We start from the raw sequence: 14876 nt of genomic DNA on the forward strand, positions 1-14876 counted from the left end.
ACACATCATTTGGAAACCAGATATGATGTAATATTTTGATGTACTATTTTGTCTGTGTCTGCTGGTAGGAACCTGAGTGATTAAAGGCCTTTACACTATCTTCACCCATATTATAGGTTCAGTGAGACACAAACGTTCCACATGTGACTGCACACTGTATGTGTACAAGGCTAAGTTGGAAACTAATTCAAATGTTGGTCCAATTTTAAACTAACAACAAGTTTTAGAGCTTATAAAGATGCTTTAATGCATCTTGTGTTTGTGTATGTGTGTGTATGTGCTTGCATTTGTCCATGTGTGTGATATTAGACAGATGGATAGGTTGTGTGTGTGCATGCGTGCTTGTGTCTTTCTGCATTCACAAACTGTGAAGTATTTTCTCATTGCAAAGGGACCCCGCCCTTTCAGACAAGGCTGAGTGGGGAAGGCAGACACTAGGTCTGCATCCAGCAAATGGTCTTAAGAAAAGAGCCTGCTCCATCAAGCAAAACCTAATAGGAAAATGCACTAGAGTGCCACACTTAATTGCCACTATGCCATGCAAAGCCTGATCAAACACACTTCCGGAGAACCATTAAAACCCCAAATAACTTGAACCAAACATTTCACTCAAGCCGTGTTGTTTAGAAAAAATACTGATTCAGTAATATGAAGTCCCATAGAATAACCACAGTGTAATTAAATTACAGGTCTTAGGGTTATTAAAAATCCTTTATATCCTATGCCACCTTTAACAGTGCATGTTTTCCTTTGTTTTTCACAGTGGATATTTGACAACTTCAGTTCCCACTGTGGCTGACAATCAGGTAAGCACAGTGTGGCCATGCTAACATGCCACCACTGGAACTAGGAAGTTACTGACTTCATTCATTGCTATATGGAGTGGAGTGGTTGCTTGAAAAATAGATGCTTGCAGTAGCCCAGGCCTATAGCTTCACTACTATAGAACCCAAGTTTTTTGCTCAGTAAAATCCCTTTGTATAACCTACTCTTCTCCCTCATTGCTCGCATTTTAAATGTTGTTTGAGTCCTTCTGTGACTGGCACATTGAGGACTCGACTCGACCAGGTCGCATTAGTGCTGCAACGTTGGGCTGTTTTTATGCTGAAGAGTCCTCTGCATCACGACAAGAAGGCCGCATGTAGCATCAACCGCAAATATTTACAGTCCACCAAATAAAAACTGTCTTGGAGACACAAACGACATGTTGACGAGATACATGTAAAGTATTTGATCATTAGCACATACTAAAGAAAACCAGGAAGGTGACGCTTCATGTCTTTGAAGTTATGTTTTGAGGAGGAGCCGACCACTTACGTTTTGATAGTTACTGTATCATCATCGCATCATGCAATTAAATATTGTAGCTGCCAACGTAATATTAGCCTACTGCGGCCATTTCAACAACCGATACACTTCACCTAAAATGAGTAATATTGTCTATATCAATAACCCAAAATCATCAATCAACAACTACGCACCACGTAAACCAAGGACCATAAAATGGGGGGATTTTTTGTTATTGTGTACAACCTAACTCAAACATAATGTTAATGCCACAGTTAGCCTGTCTTTCGAACTGTACAGAATAAACAAACGTGCTAAATCATTGCCCTCGCAGCATCACCCTGGGCTACCTTCCGCGCAGCGCCACAGATCCGCACGACCACGCCTGTTTGCATCCATTCTACTCTACCGTTATTCCACCCATAATGGAAGTCACAGAACACCATGGAAATCGATATCATACACTATACAAATGAAATATAATCAAAATTGCGCATAATGTTTAAAATATGCCTTTAAATAAAGGTATTTCTGATATGAACAGTAGGCCACCAACATCAACATGTCTAATGGTGTTAATTGCGCAGGCCTATGAAAAAAAACAAGGACCGACAAAACATAGTTTAAATCGTATGCCTACATACGTGAGTCACGATTTCATATTTGCTTGATTTCAAATTTTTCCATCATCTCCCAGTAAGTTTAGGTAACCTATTTGCTTTGTAGCCAATCTGTGTAACGGAAACTGTCTAACCTCGGCAAAAATTACAACACAACTGGCAATGTGATGAGATAAACTCGTCTGTTTGAAATAACACATTTATTTGACTTACCAATCAAATAATAAGGAACGAACTTCACCTCCTTGAGAGTCCGCAACGGGCAAACGAGAGGCTGGGCAACAAGAGCTGGGAGTGACTGGGAGAATCCGCACTGCCGCCCCCAAATCCAGCAAAAACTGTAGTGCTGCACTGAATTTCGAAGGGGCGGGGATTATAGAGAGCGAAGTAAACCTATCGCCGAGGACACCATTAAAAACCATTAAAAAAATAAGCTATATTTGATATCGATTATGTTAAAAAAATATATATATATATTGCATAGTTTAGCCTACATCAACATATATGTCCTTTAGTTAGAAAATGTTCCTTCTGTACACTAAATGTGTGTCACTTTGTGGCTTTAAGATGTGTCATTTCCAGTTTTAATGTAAGACCGCAGGCCCTAAAGACACTGAGGCTATCGAAGATAATTACATCTGTGAGTCATATTTACAGTACAACACATTTTCTACACCTCAATTGTACATGTGAAAAGTTAATTTGTAATATTCTCTTTCATTCATTGCTTGTAAAAGGACAGGGTGTGTCATGATTCTGACTGGCCCTCATCTTGTTCATCCATTGTGCACGCTTATCAATAATGCATTGCAGTCATACACAGGACATCATAATGGATCTTCAGAAGGACCTCTGATCTACAGTGCCTTCAGAAAGCATTCATACCCCTTGACTTATTCCCAATGTTGTTGTGTTACAGCTTGAATTCAAAATGGATTCAATAATTTTTTTCTCTCACCCATCTATACACAATATCCCATAATCACAAAGTGCAAACATGTTTTTAGACATTTTCAAGTCTTGACATAGATTTTCAAGTCAAAACTATAACACAATGTCATCTTGGTAAGCAACTCCAGTGTAGCTTTGGCCTTGTGTTTTAGGTTAGTGTCCTGCTGAACAATGATTTCATCTTCCAGTGTCTTCATTTTTATTTATGTCAGTTAAGAACAAATTCTTATTTACAATGACTGCCTAGGAACAGTGGGTTAACTGCCTTGTTCAAGGCCAGAATGACAGATTTTTACCTTGTCAGCTCAGGGATTTGATCTAGCAACCTTTTGGTTACAGGCACAACACACTAACCACTAGGTTACCTCAGTCTGTTGGAAAGGAAATTCAACCAAGTTTTCCTCTAGGATTTTGCCTCTGCAAAATTTGAATGACATTTAAAAAAAAAAATCAAATCACATTTTATTAGTCACATGTGCCAAATACAACAGGTTCACCTTACAGTGAAACACTTACTTACAAGCCCCTAACCAACAATGCAGTTAATACAAATATGGATAAGAATAAGAAATAAAAGTAACAAGTAAAGAGCAGAAGTTGTCTGGGTAGCCATTTGATGAGGTATTCAGGAGTCTTATGGCTTGGGGGTAGAAGTAGTTTAGAAGCTTCTTGGACCTAGAATTGGCACTCCGGTACCGCTTGCCGTGCGGTAGCAGAGAGAACAGTCTATGACTAGGGTGGCTGGAGTCTCGGACAATTCTTAGGGCCTTACTCTGACACCGCCTGGTATAGAGGGGCTGGATGATAGGAAGCTTGGCTCCAATGATGTACTGAGCCATTCGCACTACCCTCTGTAGTGCCTTGCAGTCGGAGGCCGAGCAGTTGCCATATCAGGCAGTGATGCAACCAGTCAGCATGCTCTTGATTAGTCATCTCCTTTGTCTTGATAAGGTGGAGGGAGAGGTTGTTTTCCTGGAACCACACGGCCAGGTCTCTGACCTCCTCCCTATAGGCTGTGTCATCATTGTCGTTGATCAGGCCTACCACTGTTGTGTTGTCTGCAAACTTAATGATGGTGTTGGAGTCATGCCTGGCTGTGCAGTCATGAGTGAACAGGGAGTACAGGAGGGGACTGAGCACGCACCCCTGAGGGGCCCCTGTGTTTAGGATCAGTGTGGCAGATGTGTTGTTACCTACCCTTACCACCTGGGGGCGGCCCGTCAGGAAGTCCAGGATCCAATTGCAGAGGGAGGTGTTTAGTCCCAGGGTCCTTGGCTTATTGATGAGCTTTGAGGGCACTATGGTGTTGAGCTGTAGTCAATGAATAGCATTCTCACATAGGTGTTCCTTTTGTCCAGTTGGGAAAGGGCAGTGTGGAGTGCAATAGAGATTGCATCATCTGTGCATCTGTTGGGGCGGTTTGCAAATTGAAGTGGGTCTAGGGTTTCTGGGATAATGGTGGTGATGTAAGCGATGACCAGCCTTTCGAAACAGTTCATGGCTACAGACGTGAGTGCTACGGGTCGGTAGTTGTTTAGGCAGGTTACCTTGGTGTTCTTGGGCACAGGCACTATTGTGGTCTGCTTAAAACAGGTTGGTATTACAGACTCGGACAGGGAGAGGTTGAAAATGTCAGTGAAGACACTTGCCAGTTGGTCAGCACATGCTCGGAGTACAAATCCTGGTAAATAGTCTGGCCCTGCGGCCTTGTGAATGTTGATCTGTTTCACATCGGCTGCGGAGAATGTGATCACACAGTCTTCCAGAACAGCTGGTGCTCTCATGCGTTTTTCAATGTTATTTGCCTCGAAGCAAGCATAGAAGTAGTTTAGCTCGTCTGGTATGTTCATGTCACTGGGCTCCTCTCAGCTGTGCTTCCCTTTGTAGTCTGTAATGGTTTGCAAGCCCTGCCACATCCGACGAGCTTCGGAATCGGTGTAGTACGATTCAATCTTAGTCCTGTATTGATGCTTTGCCTGTTTGATGGTGCGTCGGGGGGCATAGCAGGATTTCTTATAAGCTTCTGGGTTAGAGTCCCGCTCCTTGAAAGCGGTAACTCTAGCCTTTAGCTCAGTGCCGATGTTGCCTGTAAACCATGGCTTCTGATTTGGATATGTACGTACAGTTACTGTGGGGACGACGTCATCAATGCACTTATTGATGAAGCCCATGACTGATGTGGTATCCTCCTCAGTGCTATCGGAGGAATCACAGAACATATTCCAGTCTGTGCTAGCAAAACAGTCCTGTAGCTTAGCATCTGCTTCATCTGACCACTTTTTTATTGATCTTGTCACTGGTGCTTCCTGCTTTAATTTTTGCTTGTAAGCAGGAATCAGGAGGATAGAATTATGGTCAGATTTGCCAAATGGAAGGTGAGGGAGAGCTTTGTATGCATCTCTGTGTGTGAAGTAAAGGTGGTTCAGAGTTTTTTTCCCTCTGGTTGCACATTTAACATGCTGATAGAAATTTAAGTTCCACCTCTGGGTGAGGGTTTTCTTGTTTGCTTATGGTGGAATACAGCTCATTCAATGCTGTCTTAGTGCCAGCCTCTGACTGTGGTGGGATGTAAAACAGCTGCGAAAAATACAGATGAAAACTCTCTAGGTAGGTAGTGTGGTCTACAGTTTATCATGAGATACTCTACCTCAAGCGAGCAATAGCTCGAGACTTCCTTAGATATCGTGAACCAGCTGTATTTTACAAAAATACATAGTCCGCCGCTCCTTGTCTTACCAGACACAGCTGTTCTATCCTGCCGGTGCAGCGTATAACCAGCCAGCTGTATGCTGATAGTGTCATCGTTCACCCACGTCTCTGTGAAGTATAAGATATTACAGTTTTGAATGTCCCGTTGGTAGTTCAATCTTCCGCGTTGGTCATCTATTTTATTGTCCAAAGATTGCATGTTTGCTAGCGGAATGGAAGGAAGTGGGGGTTTATTCGATCGCCTACTAATTCTCAGAAGGTAGCCCGCCCGCCGACCCCTTTTTCTCCGCCTCCTCTTCACGCAAATCATAGGGATCTGGGCCTGTTCCCAAGAAAGCAGTATATCGTTTGTGAGGCTCGTCAGACTCATTAAAAGAAAATAATGATTCTGCCAGTCCGTGGTGAGTAATCGCAGTCCTGTTGTCCAGAAGTTATTTTCGGTCATAAGAGACGGTAGCAGCAACATTATGTACAAAATAACCAACGCAAATAAACAGAAAAAAAAACACAATCGTTTGCGGGCACGTAAAACGTCTGCCTTCTTCTTCTGCGCAATCTTACAGTCCTTGCCAATGACAAGCATACCCATAACATGAATCAGCCACCACCAGTGATGTGTTGTGATGGAATTGCCCTAAATATAACACTTAGTACTCAGGCCAAAAATCGAATCTAATCAAATCAAATGTATTTATATAGCCCTTCGTACATCAGCTGATATCTCAAAGTGCTGTACAGAAACCCAGCCTAAAACCCCAAACAGCAAGCAATGCAGGTGTAGAAGCACGGTGACTAGGAAAAACTCCCTAGAAAGGCCAAAACCTAGGAAGAAACCTAGAGAGGAAACAGGCTATGAGGGGAGGCCAGACCTCTTCTGGCTGTGCCGGGTGGAGATTATAACAGAACATGGCCAAGATGTTCAAATGTTCATAAATGACCAGCATGGTCAAATAATAATAATCACAGTAGTTGTCGAGGGTGCAGCAAGTCAGCACCTCAAGAGTAAATGTCAGTTAGCTTTTCATAGCCGATCATTAAGAGTATCTCTACCATCCCTGCTGTCTCTAGAGAGTTGAAAACAGCAGGTCTGGGACAGGTAGAACGTCCAGTGAACAGGTCAGGATTCCATAGCCGCAGGCAGAACAGTTGAAACTGGAGCAACAGCATGGCCCGGTGGACTGGGGACAGCAAGGAGTCATCATGCCAGGTAGTCCTGAGGCATGGTCCTAGGGCTCAGGTCCTCAGAGAGAAAGAAAGACAGAAAGAGATAATTAGAGAGAGCATACTTAAATTCACACAGGACACCAGATAAGACAGGAGAAGTACTCCAGATATAACAAACTGACCCTAGCCCCCCGACACATAAACTACTGCAGCATAAATACTGGAGGCTGAGACAGGAGGGGTCAGGAGACACTGTGGCCCCATCCGATGATACCCCCGGACAGGGACAAACAGGAAAGCTATAACCCCACCCACTTTGCCAAAGCACAGCCCCCACACCACTAGAGGGATATCTTCAACCACCAACTTACCATCCTGAGACAAGGCCGAGTATAGCCCACAAAGATCTCCGCCACGGCACAACCCAAGGGGGGGGCGCCAACCCAGACAGGAAGATCACATCAGTGACTCAACCCACTCAAGTGGCACATCCCTCCTAGGGACGGCATGAAAGAGCACCAGTAAGCCAGTGACTCAGCCCCTGTAATAGGGTTAGAGGCAGAGAATCCCAGTGGAAAGAGGGGACCCGGCCAGGCAGAGACAGCAAGGCCGGTTCGTTGCTCCAGAGCCTTTCCGTTCACCTTCACACTCCTGGGCCAGACTACACTCAATCATATGACCCACTGAAGAGATGAGTCTTCAGTAAAGACTTAAAGTTTGAGACCGAGTTTGCGTCTCTCACATGGGTAGGCAGACCATTCCATAAAAATTGAGCTCTATAGGAGAAAGCCCTGCCTCCAGCTGTTTGCTTAGAAATTCTAGGGACAATTAGGAGGCCTGCGTCTTGTGACCGTAGCGTACGTGTAGGTATGTACGGCAGGACCAAATCAGAGAGATAGGTAGGTAATGCTTTGTAGGTTAGCAGTAAAACCTTGAAATCAGCCCTTGCCTTGACAGGAAGACGGTGTAGGGAGGCTAGCACTGGAGTAATATGATCACATTTTTTGGTTCTAGTCAGGATTCTAGCAGCCGTATTTAGCACTAACTGAAGTTCATTTAGTGCTTTATCCGGGTAGCCGGAAAGTAGAGCATTGCAGTAGTCTAGCCTAGAAGTAAGAAAAGCATGGATTAATTTTTCTGCATAATTTTTGGACAGAAAGTTTCAGATTTTTGCAATGTTACGTAGATGGAAAAAAGCTGTCCTTGAAACAGTCTTGATATGTTCGTCAAAAGAGAGATCAGGGTCCAGAGTAACGCCGAGGTCCTTCACAGTTTTATTTGAGACGACTGTACAACCATTAAGATTAATTGTCAGATTCAACAGAAGATCTCTTTGTTTCTTGGGACCTAGAACAAGCATCTCTGTTTTGTCCGAGTTTAAAAGTAGAAAGTTTGCAGCCATCCACTTCCTTATGTCTGAAACACAGGCTTTTGGGGCTTCACCATGTTTCATTGAAATGTACAGCTGTGTGTCATCCGCATAGCAGTGAAAGTTAACATTATGTTTTCGAATGACATCCCCAAGAGGTAAAATATATAGTTAAAACAATAGTGGTCCTAAAACGGAACCTTGAGGAACACCGAAATGTACAGTTGATTTGTCAGAGGACAAACCATTCACAGAGACAAACTGATATCTTTCCGACAGATAAGATCTAAACAAGGCCAGAACTTGTCCGTGTAGACCAATTTGGGTTTCCAATCTCTCCAAAAGAATGTGGTGATCGATGGTATCAAAAGCAGCACTAAGGTCTAGGAGCACGAGGACAGATGCAAAGCCTCGGTCTGATGCCATTTAAAGGTCATTTACCACCTTCACAAGTGCAGTCTCAGTGCTATGATGGGGTCTAAAACCAGACTGAAGCATTTCGTATACATTGTTTGTCTTCAGGAAGGCAGTGAGAAGTGTATTTCTTTGTCACATACAGTATTTTGCAGTATTACTTAAGTGCCTTGTTGCAAACAGGATGCATGTTTTGGAATATTGTTATTTTTACAGGCTTCCTTCTTTTCACTCTGTCATTTAGATTAGCATTGTGGAGTAACTTCGTTGTTGATCCATCCTCAGTTTTCTCATTTCACAACCGTTAAACTCTGTAACTGTTTTAATATCCCTGAGCGGTTTCTTTCCTCTCCGGCAACTGAGTTAGGATGTACACCATCCAAAGTGTGATTCATAACTTCACCATGCTCAAAGGGATGTTCAGCATCTGCTTTTTCTATTTTTACACATCTACCAATTGGTGTCTTTCTTTGGGAGGCATTGAACATTGAGAGACCTTACAGATAATTGTATGTGTGGGGTACAGATATGAACATGGAATGAGTCCATACAACTTATTATGCAATTTGTTAAGCACATTTTTACTACTGACATTATTTAGGCTTGCCATGACAAAGGGGCTGACTACTTATTTCAGGTATATATTTTTTTATTAATTTAGAAAATATATAAATTCCCCTTTGACATTATGGGGTATTATGTGTAGATCAGTGAAATCTCGATTGAATCCAAGTTTTTATTCAGGCTGTAACACAACAAGATGTGGAAAGGGTAAAGGGGTGTGAATACTTTCTGAAGGCACTGCACTTTAGGGTAAAGATGAGCATTAATATAAATGGGAACTGGGAACTGATCTTGTAGCTGGGGGGCTGCTGATCTCTAATCCCAGGTACAAACCACTAACGTTGTGCCCTTGAGCAAAGCACTTGGAGAAGAAAATTGTTCTCCATCCAGGGGCGCTGCAATGCCTGGGCCTCTCAACATGTGTGTGTCTGGGGGTAATGGGAAAAGGGTATATTATTACCCATCTAACCAAATATACAATAAAATAACTATTCCTCTATTCTTTTATTCTACACAGTTGTACTGAAACCTGATATAGATCCATCACCTGACGCAGATCCACTATTCTATCTAAATGCAGAAAACTGGTGTGGGCTTCATCATAAGGACTATGAAAAGCGATTAGATAGCTCACAAAAACTGTATTCTATGGTTTCAACATGCTCTTTTTTTTCAAAAATCGTGTGCTGGCAAAGTATATTCAATTTGCTAAACGTTATAAATATAGTCTGTTCATGTTAACACTCCAGTACATCAGTCACAATCTATAGCCACAATAGTCACAATTTTAATTAGTTTTTCAGCCAAACATTCTTAAGTAAAACAACCTTATATTTTGGATAGTGCCGGCTCAGGCATAAACGACATCAGCGGTCGCTTAGGGCCACCAGCCACTAGGCCATTACCCCCAGACACACACATGTTGAGAGGCCCAGGCATTGCAACGCCCCTGGATGGAGAACAATTTTGTTCGTCGCCAGACCCACTGGCTCCAGGTCATCTACAAGTCCATGCTAGGTAAAGCTCCGCCTTATCTCAGTTCACTGGTCACGATGGCAACACCCACCCGTAGCACGCACTCCAGCAGGTGTATCTCACTGATCATCCCTAAAGCCAACACCTCATTTGGCCGCCTTTCGTTCCAGTTCTCTGCTGCCTGTGACTGGAACGAATTGCAAAAATTGCTGAAGTTGGAGACTTTTATCTCCCTCACCAACTTCAAACATCTGCTATCTGGAGGGGGTGCGTCACCTGAGTGGGTTGATTCACTGATGTGGTCATCCTGTCTGGGTTGCCCTCCACCCCCCCTCTTTGTGGGCTATACTCAGCCTTGTCTCAGGATGGTAAGTTGGTGGTTGAAGATATCCCTCTAGTGGTGTGGGGGCTGTGCTTTGGCAAAGTGGGTGGGGTTATATCCTTCCTGTTTGGCCCTGTCCGGGGGTGTCCTCGGATGGGGCCACAGTGTCTCCTGACCCCTCCTGTCTCAGCCTCCAGTATTTATGCTGCAGTAGTTTATGTGTCGGGGGGCTAGGGTCAGTTTGTTATATCTGGAGTACTTCTCCTGTCCTATTCGGTGTCCTGTGTGAATCTAAGTGTGCGTTCTCTAATTCTCTCCTTCTCTCTTTCTCTCTCTCTCGGAGGACCTGAGCCCTAGGACCATGCCCCAGGACTACCTGACATGATGACTCCTTGCTGTCCCCAGTCCACCTGGCCGTGCTGCTGCTCCAGTTTCAACTGTTCTGCCTTATTATTATTCGACCATGCTGGTCATTTATGAACATTTGAACATCTTGGCCATGTTCTGTTATAATCTCCACCCGGCACAGCCAGAAGAGGACTGGCCATCCCACATATACTCTCTCTAATTCTCTCTTTCTTTCTCTCTCTCGGAGGACCTGAGCCCTAGGACCATGCCCCAGGAATACCTGACATGATGACTCCTTGCTGTCCCCAGTCCACCTGACTGTGCTGCTGCTCCAGTTTCAACTGTTCTGCCTTATTATTATTCGACCATGCTGGTCATTTATGAACATTTGAACATCTTGGCCATGTTCTGTTATAATCTCCACCCGGCACAGCCAGAAGAGGACTGGCCACCCCACATAGCCTTGTTCCTCTCTAGGTTTTGGCCTTTCTAGGGAGTTTTTCCTAGCCACCGTGCTTCTACACCTGCATTGCTTGCTGTTTGGGGTTTTAGGCTGGGTTTCTGTACAGCACTCTGAGATATCAGCTGATGTACGAAGGGCTATATAAATACATTTGATTTGATTTGATTTGATTTATCTGAGCAGCTAACTGATCGCTGCAGCTGTACATAGTCTATCGGTAAATAGCCCACCCATTTTTACCTACCTCATCCCCATACTGTTTTTATTTATTTACTTTTCTGCTCTTTTGCACACCAATATCTCTACCTGTACATGACCATCTGATCATTTATCACTCCAGTGTTAATCTGCAAAATTGTAATTATTCGCCTACCTCCTCATGCCTTTTGCACACAATGTATATAGACTCTTTTTTTCTACTGTGTTATTGACTTGTTAATTGTTTACTCCATGTGTTACTCCTGTGTTGTCTGTTCACACTGCTATGCTTTATCTTGGCCAGGTCGCAGTTGCAAATGAGAACTTGTTCTCAACTAGCCTACCTGGTTAAATAAAGGTGAAATTAAAACAAAATTAAAAAGGGGGCCCTCAACCCAACATTTTTGAGCTCCAATGTTTTTAGGAACTCAGTCAGGGAATAGTAGAATACACTAGGTGCCATTTTTAAATTTGGTTGTGCATCTTTTGGAAGCGTTTCTCTTGTTATGTCAGTCACTGACAATCACTCAATTTGCCATATCAGCAACAAACAAACAAAATTGGTAGTTAGTCTAGCCAGCTATCTAAACTTATAGTAATCATAGCTGAATACTGACCGGGCATGCAGGGCACGTGCCCAAGGCTCTGATTTCCAGTGGGGCCCCATTGATTTTGTTAGGCATTCTCACTCAAATATCATATTAACATGGCATAAATCATGGCAAAATGTGTAGAATTGCAGGAAATTAGGTTTAAAACAGCAAGAATGTCTCTCCACCCCATGGTGCAATGTGTAAAATTACAGAAAACTTGCTTTAAAACTGCAACATTTCATCTACGCCCCATGGCAAAATGTATAGGATTGCAGGAAATTTGCTTTAAAAAAAATCTCAGCCATCAAGAGGGTAGCAACAAAAAATGTTTTGCTGCAAGGTGGGGAGGGGGGACTCAACCAAATCTTGCTTAGGGCTCCTGATTTGGGGTTAGAATTGGGTTGTTAGAATACAGTTGTACATACCATATACAGTATTTTTCTTTAATTGAAAATACCATTTAACAGCAGTTACTTTTGCAGGTTGAACCTTTTATTATTTTAATCTTTATCTTACTTTTGACCAAAAATGTAACACAATTGCAACCGATTTCTACTCAGATCTTTACATAAGGCAGCCCCTAAAGTGTTAAAATGCCATCAGTGCCATCAGTTGTTAGGCTCTGAGCCTGCAATTTGGGCTGGGGCTTGAATCTCCACCTGTTGACTGTTGGATCCCTGCCTTTGCAAGACAGTCCCCTCGCCGTCCGCATGCATAGCTCTCCGACCCTCCGCAGCCCTGTCAGAGACTGAGGAGATGCCCTCAAACCCTCCCTCAACCCCTCCCCTATGTGTCATGGGAGTATAGAAGCTGTGAAACAGCTGGCTGGAGGGATGGGTCGGTGAGTGGCAGGCGATGGCCTTGGTGCCTTTAGCGCTGGGGCCCGCCTTTCCGGAGTGGATCCTGCCGTCATTGAAAACTTGCTGCTGGGGAGAGGTTACCTCTTTCCCCCCTCTTCCTCCCTGCAACGCTGGCAAACATGACCCCTCGGAGTTGAGGTATGTGCTCTCCCCGACAGGAGACCATGGCCCAGCCTCGCTCCACACTAAAGCTCCATGTCGCTGGAGAAAGGGGAAACAGACATGAGCATAACTGGGGGGAAGCAGAGGGTGGGGAGGGAGGGAGGGAGGGAGGGAGGGAGGGAGGGAGGGAGGGAGGGAGGGAGGGAGGGAGGGAGGGAGGGAGGGAGGGAGGGGGGAATGCAGCTGTGGCTGGGAGTTGAGTTCATCACATGGTTCAAACGCTGTCCAAAGTTGACGCCCCGATCGAGCAAAGGAAAGTTTTGAGAACGTTTGAAGGCTAATATTAATTTGCTTTGAATCCCATTTTGTTGTATTTCTTGGATCACATTCTGAGAATGTAAATAATAGCATTATCAATTCATTAAAATACCTTCACAGTATAACATTTGTAACATTGCAATATTACATTTGATTTTGGAAAAATACTATACATTCCAGGCCATAACTAATACACATGATTTAACACTGAACCCATGGGCTGATCTCACAGACAGATTCATCCTAGTCCTGGATGAAAAAAAAAATGCTTTCAATGGAGATTCTCCATGGAGAATGGTCAGGACTAGGCTTAATCTGTGTCTTGGAAACCTGCCCTATGAGTTTCCAGGAACAAGACTTTATTAAATGTTAGCTGCATAGGATAGAAAGCAGCAAAAATGACTCTACTGAGAAATTGTATAAATCTTACCCTTCCTTGGTATGGTTGGTCCTGTAATTTCCTTGAATCATATTGGTGAATAAAAGACATGTGCTCGAGCAACACTTTTGGGCTACCAATAGAGCTCAGCATGGGAACTGTGAACCATAAGCCATGTAGTAAAATGTCACTCACTGCAGTTAAATAGTTACATTTTTCTTGCACAGATCACCTTTTAGATGCAACTAAGCAACACAAATCTATTTGTTCTAATCCATACACTCCTTCAACCCTAAGTGCCAACCTGACATAGTATCAATGCCTTTATTTGAGTCTAATGCAAGTGAATGTAAAAGATAGAGGCCTAATTGGATAACACAAACAATCATGAACGTGCTTGCGCAAACACACACACAAGACACGCACACACACGCGCTCACCGATTCCTGAAGCAGGCACTCTGTTGTTGTTCCTCCCATGTCTGACCAGGGCGTGTGTTTGTTGAATGGCCTGGTAGTCTTGTCTCTGAGTGCTGTCCTTTCTGTAAGGTGCCTGGGTGCTCACATCGTGATACGATGTATTGGGCCACCAGTGACACTGTTATAAGTCTCATGGAGAGAAAATTAATTATCATGGAATGAAATGTAAATACATTTTATTTATCAGGCATGGAACTAAACTGGTCATTGCAGAATGGTTACAATTATGAATAACATTTCATGGAACATACCTGCTCAGCCATTGTACTCTCTGTCTCCATGTGAGAAATGGGTGCATTCATGAACCTGACATTGGTTCTTATGAACTTGGCATTGTACATTTGTGGGGTATTGTGTATTTTAAGCTGATCATATTCCTTGGGATCTCTCTGAGCATATGAATGGACTTTATAGACTTTATCAGGGTCCAATCTGTCAGGTATATTTTCATCAAATATCCTGTATGTATTTGAGCTAAAAACAGAGGGAAAGAGTCAATCTACTTAAAGTTTGCAACAACAAATAAACGGCAGCAAATAGGCCAACCTCCAAATCACATTGTTGCAATAGGACATAGCCTAACAGATAGAAACAATTCACATGTAACTGTATAGCATTGGGTTGTAAATAATTGCCTGCCGTAGAAACGTTTATAAACGACAAACACGAATTTAAAATAATTAAAATAGTCATTAAAATACCTCGTGGATTACTTGTAAGTGTGCACATAATGATTACGAAGAACGTTTATTGAATCAATA

The 14876-nt window shown here is 43.2% G+C and overlaps 1 protein-coding gene and 1 long non-coding RNA gene across 3 annotated transcripts in view; both read right to left on the minus strand.

Moving 5' to 3' along the window:
* LOC139370603 (spectrin beta chain, non-erythrocytic 1-like) overlaps positions 1–2221 on the minus strand; it is an 86240-nt gene extending 84019 nt beyond the window's left edge. For both annotated transcript variants that reach the window (XM_071110189.1, XM_071110191.1), the window contains exon 1: positions 2121–2221. The gene's annotated coding sequence lies outside the window, so the exon portion shown is untranslated. The remainder of the gene's footprint in view (positions 1–2120) is intronic.
* Positions 2222–13707: 11486 nt separating this feature from the next.
* Positions 13708–14481, minus strand: LOC139369967 (uncharacterized). Its single transcript, XR_011627083.1, has 3 exons — positions 14367–14481; positions 14077–14233; positions 13708–13794 (listed from the first exon to the last, which is right to left on the minus strand). It is a non-coding gene; the product is annotated as an uncharacterized lncRNA (long non-coding RNA).
* Between the last annotated feature and the right edge of the window lie 395 nt (positions 14482–14876).

Source organism: Oncorhynchus clarkii, chromosome 17, assembly GCF_045791955.1.
Source record: "Oncorhynchus clarkii lewisi isolate Uvic-CL-2024 chromosome 17, UVic_Ocla_1.0, whole genome shotgun sequence".
NCBI lineage: Eukaryota > Metazoa > Chordata > Actinopteri > Salmoniformes > Salmonidae > Oncorhynchus > Oncorhynchus clarkii.